This window comes from Juglans regia, chromosome 13 (genome assembly GCF_001411555.2).
Source record: "Juglans regia cultivar Chandler chromosome 13, Walnut 2.0, whole genome shotgun sequence".
NCBI lineage: Eukaryota > Viridiplantae > Streptophyta > Magnoliopsida > Fagales > Juglandaceae > Juglans > Juglans regia.
In genome coordinates, this window is record NC_049913.1 from 37248784 (window position 1) to 37263429 (window position 14646).

Consider the following 14646-nt stretch of genomic DNA (forward strand, 5'->3'; position numbering starts at 1 on the left):
GAAGAATGGTACAGTACATAATAATACTCATTGATGTTTACAAGTAATTACAATATAGATCATACAAAAGATCAGAATATAATAGTGTGATAAGGCCGTAGCGGAAAAAGAAAAAAATACGGGAAGGTGAGTTTGGAAAGGGGGCTATGAAGAGAGATGGTGCTCTTTTGATATACGTGTGCCACGTTTAAAATGACATCACTGAAACACTATGCTTACATGCAAACATATGCCATTGGCCCATTAGGAGGTGATTTTGTGTACTGCATAATCGTGTCATCGTGGCCGATTTTATGATGAATTCTTGATTCTGATCCAGTCCGGGGCAGGGAAAGGAGTTTACAGTCACGGGCCCAAGTAGAGATGTAATGAGGCATGAGCTTTGTGGGGAACAGTGATCCCAGTTGATGATGGTGTTGCCCCAGCCCAAGTTACCCAACCAAGGTTGGAGAGCCCAGAGATGCTATTAGAAGCCCGATAAAAACCACAATTACCTCCTTAATGGGCCTTAACCTCCCTAACTTAACGGATCCTCTAGAGCTGGCCTTGCGATTTACCCAAGAATAAAAAATAAAAATAAAAAAGAGTACACAGCATTCTCATGGGGCTCTTTAAATTATCTTTCTAACCAAAGTTTTTGGCAAAGTACTACAAAAAAACTTCACATCCGTCTCTTCCAAATACAGAGCTCATTTAAAATATATATATATATATATATAGAGTTCATTTAAATTTTTTTTATCTATTTTTTAATTTCAAGTAATGTTCTTATTATTCCAATTATCATTTTAGGATTTTTTCCGTAAGGAATATTCTTTTTTTTTTTTTTTTGTGTCGTACCACATTTTCATTCCAAATTATTTTTCATACGGCCCTTTTTTAGCGTATTTCAGACGACATAACATTTTTTTTTTATGTCGAAAAACCTCGCATGACTTTTTATAACATTAAAAATAAGACTTGTAAAAACATGTAGCATTCTTTTTTATTCACAGCACTTATTTCCTAAAGCATAACACTGAAAATTGAAAAAAAAAATAGAACACGGTTGCTGATTTTTTTGTCTTATAATTAAAAAATAAATAAATATGAGATTCTCATTAAAAAATTAAGGTTAGTTTGGTTACATAAAACCAAACTATCTCATATAATCATTATAACATTTTTAAACTCTCACAAAATATAATAGACAATTCAATTTTTTCAAATCTCAAAACAAAAATAATATTAAAAAATTATATTATAAAAATATTTTATTCAACTTTCAACAAAACATTTCATCTCATTTGAACTGCATAAACAAACGAGACTTAATTTTTTAATAATTTTGCTACATATAATCATTTTTGCGTACTCTTTACACACTCTACTAATGTGACGGAAGTCAGTATTTATTTTATATTAAAAAAATGTGACACAGCCAATCAAATCAATAAGTGTGTAAAGAGTACACAAAAATAATTTACATAGAGTTTTAAATTTTTTTAATAATGATCATACTTTTTTTAAAATAAGAGCACAACTGTATTAAGAAAAATTCTACACAACCTTCACGCACTATACTTTTTTTAATTTTTATTTGTTTTCTTTTATCAAGTATTTAATATATGAATAGAAGAATTGAATTAGTTTAAAAAAATAAATTCAAAAAAAAATTAAAAAATTAAAAAAAATATGGTGCGTGGAGGTTGAAGAGGTTGTGTAGCATTGCTCCTAATCCGCACACGAATCCACCTGGCCCATTAAATGAAACAGCTCGTTTTGCCACTTCAACTGACCGAGTTTTGGGTGGATAAAAATGAAATGATAAAAGCCAGACCAACCCTTCAAAAATTTTAGTTCTTCCGATAAATTTACATTTTCGACAGCCGGCTGTGGGCAATTGTTAATATGATTCATGGTGTTTGTGAGGCTAACAGTATATGTAGTTATGTTCCTAGTATTGGCAGAAATTGCTCGTGCCTTTCAAGATATAAGATGATAAATCATACCGATTTGTCTTAAGGGTGTGAATCCGAATTGGTCTATGCCAGAACGTGTTTGATTTTTTTGCAGCTATCCCATCTTTATTTTTTGCAGTTATGATTATAAATAAGGAAGAGGTGCAGGAGTGATTGTGTACAAAGGGGTGTTGGCAGACAATCGAGTTGGGATTTGGGGGAGGGGAGATGAAAATGGATCTGGGAAGCCATGGGTCGTCTTCTTCTTCTTTTCGTTTTTTTTTTTTAATAAATATAGCTTTGATAGCAGCAGGTTACACACCGTGTTTTTTTTTTTCTCTGGCAGCAACAGGCCTCACCAACTTCGTACGTGAATTCGTCTGCCAAATCGTCTGTACCTGCGTCCGTTCGGAATGGGCGGATTTTGGAAAAGGCAACACGTTAATTTAAATTTAGAATACGAAGGTAATAATATTAATATACAGATTAGTACACAAACTTGTTTATACGTAGCAAAACTCTTTGCTATACAACATCCTCTACATTTTATATTTTTTAAAAAAAATTTAATATATTTTTTAAATTTTTTTTTAGTTTATTCATTTTAAATTATTTTAAATTTTCTATTTATTATTCATATAATAAATATTTGATAAAAGAAAAGAATAATAAAAATTAAAAAAAAAATATAGAATGTGAAATATGAGGATGTTAGGAAGATTTATTCTTTAGAAAATAATAGATAGCTGGATTATGGATACATGATGTTTCAAAAAATAAGGAAAAATGAGAGAAAATGAAGTTTTTAAGAGGCGCATGAAGGTTTTTTAATTGGAAAATGATAGAGCAACTGCCGGTGGCTCCTGTTGGAGTCATTATTGGTTTTATCATGTGTTTTTTTATGTTTTTTTTTATAGTTATTTTTATATAGATTTTTTTAATAATTTTAAATATTTAAAAAATAAAAAATAATTTATAATATTATTAAAAAATAATTCCTTAATCATGAAGTAAAAAAAAAATTTTATTTTATTTCGTGATTAAAGAAATATTTTTTAATAATTATTTTTACTTTATGATTAAAAAAATATTTTTTAATAATATTATAACTTTTTTTTTAAATATTAAAAAATTTCTATAAAAAATAACTATAAAAAAAATACATCAAAAAACACATTCGCGCCGCTGGCAGTAGTCTTTTTAATTTTTATTCGTCAATCACATGGGCTGGTTGGTGGAACGGTAGCCGTCCTCTTTTCTTTTTTTCTTTTGTTTTTATTCCAAAAAGATATCATAAAGAACGGCAGAGCTGCCATGTGCTATCGCTTTGCAGTCTGCCTTCTCGAGGAAAGATCGACTTTTGCTTTTTAAATGATTTCTTTTTTCTAATTTGAATCTAAGAATAATGAGGTACACATTACCAACACATTACATAATTATTTAGGAAAATCTCGATGATATATAATACCACGTAAATGTTGTATAATTATTTTTTTAAAAAAAATTAATAAATATAAAATTTATATAAAAAATTACTTTTTAATAAATAATATTATATTTAATCGTAAAATGTAATCAATGTAAAATTGTTTTAAAAAAAATAAAATCTACTTTTAAAAAATTAAATTTTTTTTACTTAATTTTCATATTTATTTATTTTTTTAAAAATAATTATACAGTACTTTGTGCAATCCACATCTGTAATATAATTTTTTTTTAATAATGAATTATACTTTTTTTTAAAATAATTACACAATATTTATGTAACAAAATAATTATTCTTAAATATAAGATGGTAGGTTGAAATATAAAACTTGGTGCACCAAAATAATACAATAAACTTATTTTAATGGATTAGAAATCAGTTTGGATGTCTAGAACGTAGTGTATAGTCAAATATGGTGAAGGTGAAATTTGACCCAAATTTTAAATAAGCAATTAAAGAATCAAAAGATTAATAAAATTTATGAATATGTTAAAAATAATAATTGGCTTAATAAAATTTGGGTATTTAATTAATAGGAATAATAGTATTTTAGATTTGGTAGAGGGTCCGATAAGGGTAAAAAAGATTTTTTATTTTTATGTTCTTAAATATTTTTTTAAAAAAGTATAATATTATTAAAAATCACTTTTATAATTATTAAGTTAAAAAAATAAAATTGTCGGTATCCAATCGTGACTGACTGTCGGTGAGAGTATATTTTTCTCTAGAGAGCGCGAATAAAAGAAAAGAGAGGTGAGTACGGAACCTATTTTCTCCCACTTATAATATTTTATATAATTATATTTTAAATAAAGAATATTTTTATAAAAGAAACATTATTTTATAAAAATATGCCATGAAAGTTGCCGTTCAAGACACGAGTGCAAAACCTTTCAGTCAGGCTCCTTCATTACCTCATCGTGAGCTGTGCCGTCCCCCCACTTTTTTCCTTTCCTTTTTTGTCCCTTTACAAAATTCAAGGCGCATAGGATGATTCCAGAATTCCAAATTTCTTCCTTATATTACTGTCCAACGTCTCACTGTCATTGTACCACAAATCACAAAGAAGCGCATCTCCCGTTCTAACAAGGAAGCCACGAGAGAGAAGGGGGAAAGAGCGATCGAGTTGGAGGAAGTTTTTGGACATGGGTGAATTGGTAAGGAAAAGATATATGCTCGCTCACTCCCTTGCCAATTCCACCCATTCCAAGGATTTCCTTTGGTTCCTCTCTTTCCCCTTTGCTCCCCACTGAAAGTTATCTTGCAAGATTTGTTTGTTCTTACTCTGCTCCTTTCCTTTCCTTTCCTTTCCTTTCCCAGATTTGTTTCTTTTTTTTTTGTAGTTTGGTATCCCTGTTTTGTCTCTCCGGATCCCAACTTGTGGCAATCGAGTGATTGAAATCTAAATCAGATTTCAGACAGTATTTTCGACTTCTATTTTGTTGAAGAAGAAGAAGAAGAAGAAGAAGAATTACCTCGTTTTGTAAGATCTATTTCACCAGGTTATTTGTTTTAGCAAAGCTGCGCTTTTTAGGGTCGAATAAAGGTTGGTATGGATTATAAGATATTTTAGATGAGAGTTTAAAAAAATATTATTTTTAATATTAATATTATTTTATGATTTAAAAAAATTAAATTAAAATCTAAAAATATTGAATTGTTTATTATATTTAAAAAAAAATTATAATAAAGAGATAAGATAAAATAAAATATTTTTTTAATCTAAACGGACTGATTACTTGAGTTCGAATTTGTGAGTTTTTAATAATATTATTATTATTATTTGGTAATTGAAAAAAATTGAATGAAATTTTGAAACGATTAAATTATTTATTATATTTTATATAAAATTTTAAAAAAATTATAATAATAAATTAAAATTAGATGAAATAAAATATTTTTTATCTATGTCCATCCAATTAAAACCTACTTTTCCACAAATCAACTATAGAGCATTGGCAATGGACTAGCCATTGCCAAGTCTAAAATTTGGCTAAAATCTTACATTTTGGCTATTGTATTAACTTTTGACTATCTAAGTCCACATTGGACTAGCCATTTTAAAGTCAAAATAATATTATTATATTATATATTTTAATAATATTTGATAAATTTTTTTTTTTCATATTTTGTAAATATACTTCATATATTTTAATAATATTTGATAAAAAAAAATTATACAACAATTCTTGAAACCAACAAATTAATTTTTGCTAACCTTTTTTTTTTGCTATTTATATTTTTATATCGTGTATTAAGCTAATAATGATAGAAAATAAATGTACCCTCAATTAGAAACTTTATCATAAAAGAAAAGTAATTTGGCAAGAAAAATTATCAAAAAGGGAGGGAAAAGGAGGGAAATTGAGAAAAAATAATAAAAAACTCATTTGGTCCTTCAATAGTGTATAGCCAAATATAGCTAGGTGGGGAAAGTTACTGTAGCTCAAAACTAAAATATATGGCTATAGCTAGTTCAATGTAGGAATTTTGTGATAAAAAAAGGTAAAATTTGCACTTGGCTTTGGCAATGGCTAGGCCATTGCCAATGCTCTAACACAATTCAAACTATTAAAATATTTTTTAATTTTTATTTTAATTTAAATATAATTATTTTTCTAGAAAAACCCCTCTTTGTAGTATATTTTCTTTTTATATGCTAGAAAAAGAATCTTTTCTCGTAAATTTATAAAATATCAGGACGATATCCCTACCAGCAATCCAACGGATCTTATATATATATATATATATATATATATATATATTTATTTTTTTAATATTTTTTTATAAAAAATTCATAAATATAATAATATTGATTTAATTAGAATTTTTTAAAAAAAAATAAAAATGGATCAATCATCTATCGATTCAAGTAACATTATTCATTCCAATTCTTTCTACGGGCAGGTAAGTTTGCGTAGGTAGTGTGCAGGAAACAATATTTTATTCCAGATCAACTATTATTAAAGAAATAAAAAAATAAAAAGAGAATAAAAAATTGAGATTGAAACGAAACACATGAGGAACTAAAGAGGGAAATACACAAAAGTTCAAAACATGGAATTAGGCCAAGTTTGTTTTGAAAAAATATTTCATTTTATTTTATCTAATTATTACAATTTTTTTAACTTTCAATACAAAATAAAATAAATAATTTAACTTTTTTAAATTTTAAAATAAAAATAATATTAACAAATATATTTTAATAATATTTTATTCAACTTTTTAACTTTAATCTCATCTTTTCTCTGAAAACAAACGAGGCTCTTAAGGCTTTGTTTTTTTTTAGAGATGAGATGAGATGAGATGAGATGAGATGAAATTAAAATTAAAAAGTTGAATAAAATATTGTTAGTTTAACTTTAATCTCATCTTTTCTCTGAAAACAAATGAGGCTCTTAAGGCTTTGTTTTTTTTTAGAGATGAGATGAGATGAGATGAGATGAAATTAAAATTAAAAAGTTGAATAAAATATTGTTAGAGTATATTTTTTAATATTATTTTTATTTTAAGATTTGAAAAAGTTGAATTATTTATTTTATTTTGTATTAAAAGTTAAGAAAGTTATAATGATTAGATGATATGATATGAGATATTTTTTCAAAACAAACTAGGCTTAAGAGTGCTTCGTCGTTTCTTGCCCATCTCCCTAGTTGATTTAAGATAAAATGCGGATTGTTTATTTATTTATTTTTTTTTTGTACTTTTTGAGTGGAAAGAGTAAGGTTTTTTAACAATTAAGATCTTATTTATATTTGTAATCCATCTCAATCTATTTCAATTTATCTCATTTTATCATTATAACTTTCTCAAATTTTCATACAAAACATAATAAATAATTTAATTTTTTCAAATTTTAAAATAACTTTCCTAAATTTTTATATAAAATATAATAAATAATTCAACTTTTATTTTACTATTCACAAACTATTTCAATCAATTTCAACTCATTTATAAAAGATGAAGTATTAGCTCATTTGATAACATTAACCGAAAAAACCTATTCCATCCACGAAATCCTAACAAATCAAATTTTAGGCTTATTTTGTTTTCAGAAAATATTTCAATTCATTTCATCTAATTATTATAATTTTTTTAACTTCTAATATAAAATAAAATAAATAATTTAAATTTTTTAAATCTCAAAATAAAAATAATATTAAAAAATATATTTTAACAATAATTTATTTAATTTTATAATTTTAATCTCATTTCATATATAAAAATAAACGAGTCATAAATTTTATTTTTCAACAATTTTTCTATTTTTTTAATTTCGTAACTTTAATGTTGAAAACGGGGCAATGTTCAGAAATCCATTGGAAATCTTCGGAGAGGAGAAGGGTAGATTATAGAAAACTGGGCAATGTTATAAAACTGGCCATATCGACCCGGGAAAAATTAGGAGAGGAGAGTAAGATGGAGGAGAATGGTAGGTTCATTTCACCTGAAAAATACTTCCGAGAGGAGAGTTAGATGGAAGAAAAAATTTGGGAGAGATGGAAATAAAAACACAGTGAATTTGTGCGAGATCTAGGAAAGTTTTCGGAGAGAAAGTGAGGTGAGATTAGTGAGTTTGGTTGTTAAATTTATCTCAATTCATCATTATAATCTTTTAAAATTTTAATATAAAATATAATAAACAATTCAATTTGTTCAAATCTCAAAATAATAATAATATTAAAAAATAATATTTTAATAATATTTTATCATCTTAACTCAACTCAACTCAACTCAATTCACTTTAACATCCCATAACACTCTTAAGAGGCTTGCTCAAACAGAACTGAGATTTGTAAACGCATCATTTTCTTTTCCACGTGGACCGTTGGTGCGCATTCCCTTACCGAAATATCCTCCATACATCATTTTCTTATTCAAAATATCAAAAAAAGTTTTTCCACAAGTGATTTTACGTGTTAAATTGTGCATCAAACTTAAATATAAGACATTTATTTAGTGAAATAATACAAATTAAAAACGAAAATAATTTTGAATAAGAATAGAACAACTTGTTATTCTTTAAAAAATATATATTATTTTTTTAAATAAAAAAAGCTAATGCGATCTGCAAATATTAATACGTTGTCGGAAAAGTAAGATATGTCAGCGTCAGTACATTAATGGATTTGCAGATCACATGATGGAATCTTTCGAGCTAACGTGTAGCCTACGTTTTTATTTATTGTCCTTCTTGGCGTGAATACTACGTGGCTTGTCTCCTTGTCCTTGTCCTCAAAGTCACGCCGTGACCCACTTTCCCAATTGGCACAGTTATTGAGGATCTTTTCCTTTTTTTTTTTTCTTTTTCTTTTTAAACTTTTCTTTGTTTTCATCAATCAATGCGATGGATGTTTCATCTTCCCCATTTCCACAAGTCTGACATCAACGCGTCTTTGATTCTTTATTAATTTCCAAACTCTGAAAGGGAGTGAGACAGAGAGAGCTGGCTGCACGAAGTTCATGGATATGGGGAGGTGGGGAAGGAAATTACCAGGCGTTTTCGGTACACCTTCTTTCTTTCCCGAACCACCCATTCCGCAAATTTCCTGTGGTTCCTCTCCCTTTCCTCTCTACTCTCTACTCTCATATGAAAAACTGCAATATCTTTGTTCCTTTCTCTATGTATATATAGAGGGTGATTGTTGAGAGAGGTGAAGGAGGAAGAGCGAAGGGGAAAGTGAGTTATGGAATTTCTTCGGAATGGGATGGCAGGAAAGAAAATAAATCTGTTCGTCAGAAACATATTTTTTCTTTCCTAGTCCTCCCATTCCATTGGTTTCCTGCTATTCCTCCCTTTCGCTTACTTTTCCTGCTTGGGTTGATTGGTTCAGTCTAGTAAGTATATGCTCTCTCTCTCTCGGCTAATTTTTGTTGCTTCATCAAGTTCAAAGTTTGTTTTTTTTTTTTGCTGGGATAATGATGCATTTTGATATGATAATCAAGAAGTGTGTAAGAATATCATTTTCTTCATAATTTTTTTTCAATTATCCATGACTTTAATTTGATGGGATAAAGCTCATAACGCAAGTCAGTCAAGCTTATTTTCTGCATCATCTGGGTGTCTGTTTGAGAATTTTCAGTATATTAGCGAGAAAAACTCAGCTCAGGCTTCTTACCCCCAAAAAGAAATCCAGATCTGGTGGACAAAATAATTTACTTTTATTCTAATTCTTTTGGACTTCCTTTTGTTGTTCAGTGTGAGTCATGCGTAAATACAAGAGACTCAGGGTGGATTTAAAAATTAAAAAAATTATAATGATAAAACGAGAGTAGATAATATATTTTGTGAATCTAAACCCACACGGGGAGAGAGAGAGAGAGGTGAAGAGGGAAGGGAAGAGGAAAGTGCACGGAGTTTTTGGTTTTGGGAAGCTAGGAAAGAATGACGGCCATTAGAGAGTTCTATCCTAGACCTTCCATTCCAACGATTTCTTGACATACTTCCCTTTACCTACTTTTTCCTGCTAGCCTTTGATATTGCTCGGATTGTTTGATAAGATTTTCTTGTTTCTCCTTGGAAAAATGGTCGCAGATGATACTTTTCACAATACTATTATGATTTAAAATAAGTGATATTATTGTAAAGAAAAAGTTTTCTTACAAGTGATTATTCGTATCAAACCGTTCAATCATGCTGACATGTAAAATATCCGTCCACTAAAACGGTGTAAATTAAAAATAGAAATAATTTTTGATAGAAGATTTTATTCTTCTTTCAAAAATTTTCTACTTTTTAATTTAAAAATTTATGTTAGCATTGGTATATTGTTTGATGTGTCAAATTATTTGTACCTAATAAAAACTCGTTCGTAAATATCATATAAAGGTAATATTATTTTACAAAATATCTTTATTTTACATTATTTATTGTGAAAAGTATAATGTATTATTACTTTTTTTAAAATTTTATTTTCAAATATTTTTTATATAACTTTAATCATTTTTAAAAAATTTATAAATTTATTTAAAAATACTTCCTTAATTATTAAGTAAAAAAATTGATTTTTTTGTGTATTATTTTTTTTAGTGAAATGATATTTTTATCACATTTTTTTTTTACTTATTGATTAAGGAAGTGTTTTTTAATTAATTTATAATTTTTTTAAATGTTTAAAGAGTTTAAATATTATTTAAAAAATAAATAAATAAATTTTGCACTATCTGTAGAAACCATGGATGGTTTTTTTTCTTGGTGGACGTGGCAGGATACTTCTCGTTATTTGTCACCTTCATTATATTTTTATTTGCACTGATTATCTTTCATTTGCCTCGAACTTTGAATTTAAAACCTCAAATCTAATTTGCATTCTTTTTTTGTCAGTTTCGATTCGGGGTATATCAAGAATGTTCTCGTCATTTAGGATTTGGTTTAAGTTGGAAACCAAGATCTTAAAATCAAAAGGAGAGGAAATCCAGAGTGGAAAATGATCTATATGTAATATTTTGTACAACATATTACATAATAATATTTTAAATGATGGATATTTTTGTAAAATATCTTATAAAAGTAATATAATTTTATAAAAATATTTTTATTTTATAATATTATTATGTAATGTGTTGTATAATGTCTTTTGTGTATATCATTAATGGATTTTTTTTTTTAACTTTTTGTATGTGAGGACCACAATAATTGATAGAGATTGGCTGGTTGTAAATGTTAAGAATATAATATAAATAATAAAATTTAACTTTTCATCAGTTTTAGAAATAAATAATAAATAAATAGCATTAGAATAGAAGTTTTGAATTTGAACTTTAACTATACATTTGTCTATTTAATTAAATATTTTACGAGTTGAACCTGCTCATTGAAAAAGAGATTGGCCCATATGTGAGAGAGTGCGTTAAGAATATGATATAAATAATAAAATTTATATTTTTTAATTAGTTAAAGTTTTTGAAATAAGTAGTGATTTTATAATAAATATTTTTAATATTATTATATATGTAAAGGATGTAATTGAAGTGATAAATCAAGGCTAATTTGTATAGTTTATTTAGGCACTCATGGCATAAGGAAGGAAGACCATATGTTAGGCCTTGAGAACATAAAAAACTTTGAAGGTGATTCTCATCCTCACAAGCATCCAATTTCACGACAACGAGAGCGAGAGTGGAGTGGACAACCATGACGTACGGCATGCAGGATCGATGGGAACTAGATAATGATATTTAATATAATTATATATTTTAAGATTTAGTTTATAATTAACTAATGTAATAGAAATTATATATATTCAAATTATTTGCATAACCGTCATTCATTAAAAAAAAAAAAAACACTTATAAAAAAATATTCAATTGGCCTGCAATTCATCCCTATTTGAGAATTCTACAATATTCCACTTGGCGCGAGTCCTATTTAATATAATATATTGAAAATTGAGAAATGCATGTCCTAATTAATTACAATGTTACCAGATTGTAAAAGCACTCGAATATTAAAAAGTGTTAGATGATAAAAGGATAAATAAGTTACATGTCGTTTATGTTTATGTTTATGTTTATGTTTATATTTTTATTCTTTATTCTTTATTATACACAGCTGTAAATACATGTTCCCTTTTTACTTTCTGTAAGTTTGTTAATATTTGCTTTACTTTCTGTTAGTTTGTTAGAGCTCCACTGGGTATATAGGCTACGGCTTCTATCTTGTTGAATGTAAGAATACAATATTAAATATACAGAGGAATTTCTTTCCAGAACCTCCAAACGCTCTCTGTTTTTCTTCTTGTTACCAATCACTCACATGGTATCTAAGAGCCATTGAGAGCAAAATGGAGTTCTCCAAATCAAATACTCCACCCGATTCACCAACCCACTCAAATCCCCTTACAAACCCTCCCTCTTGATATCTCAATCTTGCAGATCCTACAAATCCTTACCGTTTAGATCATGGCGATAGTCCTTCAATCACCCTTGTTGCCGATCTACTCACTACCGAAAATTACACAACCTGGTCCCGTTCGATGAAACGTGCCTTACGCGCTAAGAATAAGCTAGGTTTCATCGACGGCACCTTAACCAAACCCAATTTTCCCGCTGGTCCTTTAATCGACCTCTGGAATCGGTGCAACGACATGGTAGTGTCATGGATTCAAAACTCCATCACTACCTCTCTCAAATCCAGTGTTGCCTTTGTCGACGATGCCTACGAAATTTGGATGGATCTTCATGAGCGGTTGTCTCACCAAAATGGGCCCCGAATCTTCCAATTGAAGAAAGCTTTGGCTTCTCTTTCCTAAGAAAATGACTCGGTAAGCATCTATTATAGCAATCTCAAAACTCTTTGGGATGAAATGGCAATTTATGACCCCCTCCCCACTTGTTCTTGTGGCACTATGAAGATTTTTTTGGACTGATCCCAACGGGATTGTGTTCTTCAATTTTTGATGGGTTTGAATGATAGCTATTCTCCAATTTGTGACCAGATCATGCTATTAGACCCTCTTCCCCCTGTTTCCAAAGTTTTTTCCCTTGTACAGCAACAAGAGCGCCACCACCGAATCACTTCCCATTCCCAACCTTCTGAAACCCTAGCCCTTGCTGTCAAGAAACCGTATACTCCTTCAAAATCATCTCCCACAAATCAAACCAACCCCAGAAAAGATCGCCCCTATTGCACTCACTGCAAAATCTCAGGTCACACTGTGGAAAATTGTTTCAAACTTGGAAATGCCGACCCTCCCCTTTGTACCCATTGCAATATGCTCGGTCACTCTATTGAAAAATGCTATAAGCTTAATAGATATCCACCGGGTCACAAATTCCATAACAAACAGCCTCATAGTTCTCATGCTAATCTTTCTATTGCTCCTGAATCTGTTGGTGTTGGTGAGGATAAGGTGGGTTTAACAAATCTCCAATATCAGCAGCTGCTAGCTCTACTTCAAACGCAGGATCCTATCTCGGCTAATGTTCTGCATTCCAGTTCATCAAATCCTACCTCCTAATCCAATATGTCTAGTATACTCAATTGTTTTTCAACACACACACATGCTTCTTTGAATTCATCAAACACAAATTGGATAATTGACACTGGTGCTACAGACCACATGGTTTGTAGCACCTCCTTGTTTTCTTCTATTCACTCCACGGTTTCATACTCTGTTAAGCTTCCCAATGGAAGTTCAACATCTGTGACACATGTTGATACTGTCCATTTATCCAATACTATTATTCTCACAGAAGTTCTTTTTGTTCCTTCCTTCAATTTCAATTTAATTTCTGTGCCAAAGCTGACAAAATCAAATAATTGTTGTTTCCTCTTCTTTTCTTCTCACTGTTTTATTCAGGACCTACATTCTTGGACAACGATTGGGAAGGGTGACCTGCTGCATGGACTCTACCATTTTCATTGTTCTGCCGTGCCATCTACTGCCCTCACCAATTACTTTTCCACTTATAAACACAAACCACACACAAATCCCACTTTTTCTGCTTCTGTTACACAAAATATCACACCATACAACCTATGGCATTGTCGCCTAGGTCACTTATCCAAAAATAGGCTTCAATTAATTCATGATCTTCCTGTAAACACTCACAGATCTCTTACTAATGAAATACCTTGCACTTTGTGTCCTTTGGCAAAATTTAACAAATTACCTTTTCCTGATAGTGTTCATGCTTCCTTTAGAATATTTGAAATCATCCACTGTGATATTTGGGGACCTTCCCCCACTATTGCACATGATGGTTCCAAATATTTCTTAACTATTGTGGATGACTTTTCTCGTTCTACATGGCTTTATTTACTCAAAACCAAGGCTGAAACTCGCAAGTGCATTGAATCTTTCTATAGTTTGATTGATACACAATTTAACATGAAACTTAAAATCTTAAGAAGTGACAATGGTGTTGAATTTCAAATGAAAGAATTTTTTTAATAACAAGGGCATCATTCATCAAAGAAGTTGTGTGGAAACCCCTCAACAAAATGGCATTGTTGAGAGGAAACACCAACATTTATTAAATGTCACTAGAGCTCTCATTTTCCAATTTGGTTTGCCCCATAAATATTGGAATCATGCTGTCCTCACAGCCACTTACATCATAAATAGACTTCCCTCACCCATTTTGAACAACCAGACACCATATGAAAAACTTTTTCAACAAAAACCAACCTATACTCATATGAGAGTATTCGGATATTTATGTTTTGCTGCCTCTCTTTCACAAGGCAGAACCAAATTTCAGCCTAGAGGTCGACTT

General features: G+C 29.4%; 1 long non-coding RNA gene across 1 annotated transcript; it reads left to right on the top strand.

The window, feature by feature from the left end:
• The first annotated feature begins 8785 nt into the window (after window positions 1–8785).
• LOC108997604 lies at window positions 8786–14061 on the top strand. Its single transcript, XR_004798048.1, has 3 exons — window positions 8786–9264; window positions 10751–12689; window positions 13728–14061. It is a non-coding gene; the product is annotated as an uncharacterized LOC108997604 (long non-coding RNA).
• Window positions 14062–14646: the final 585 nt, after the last annotated feature.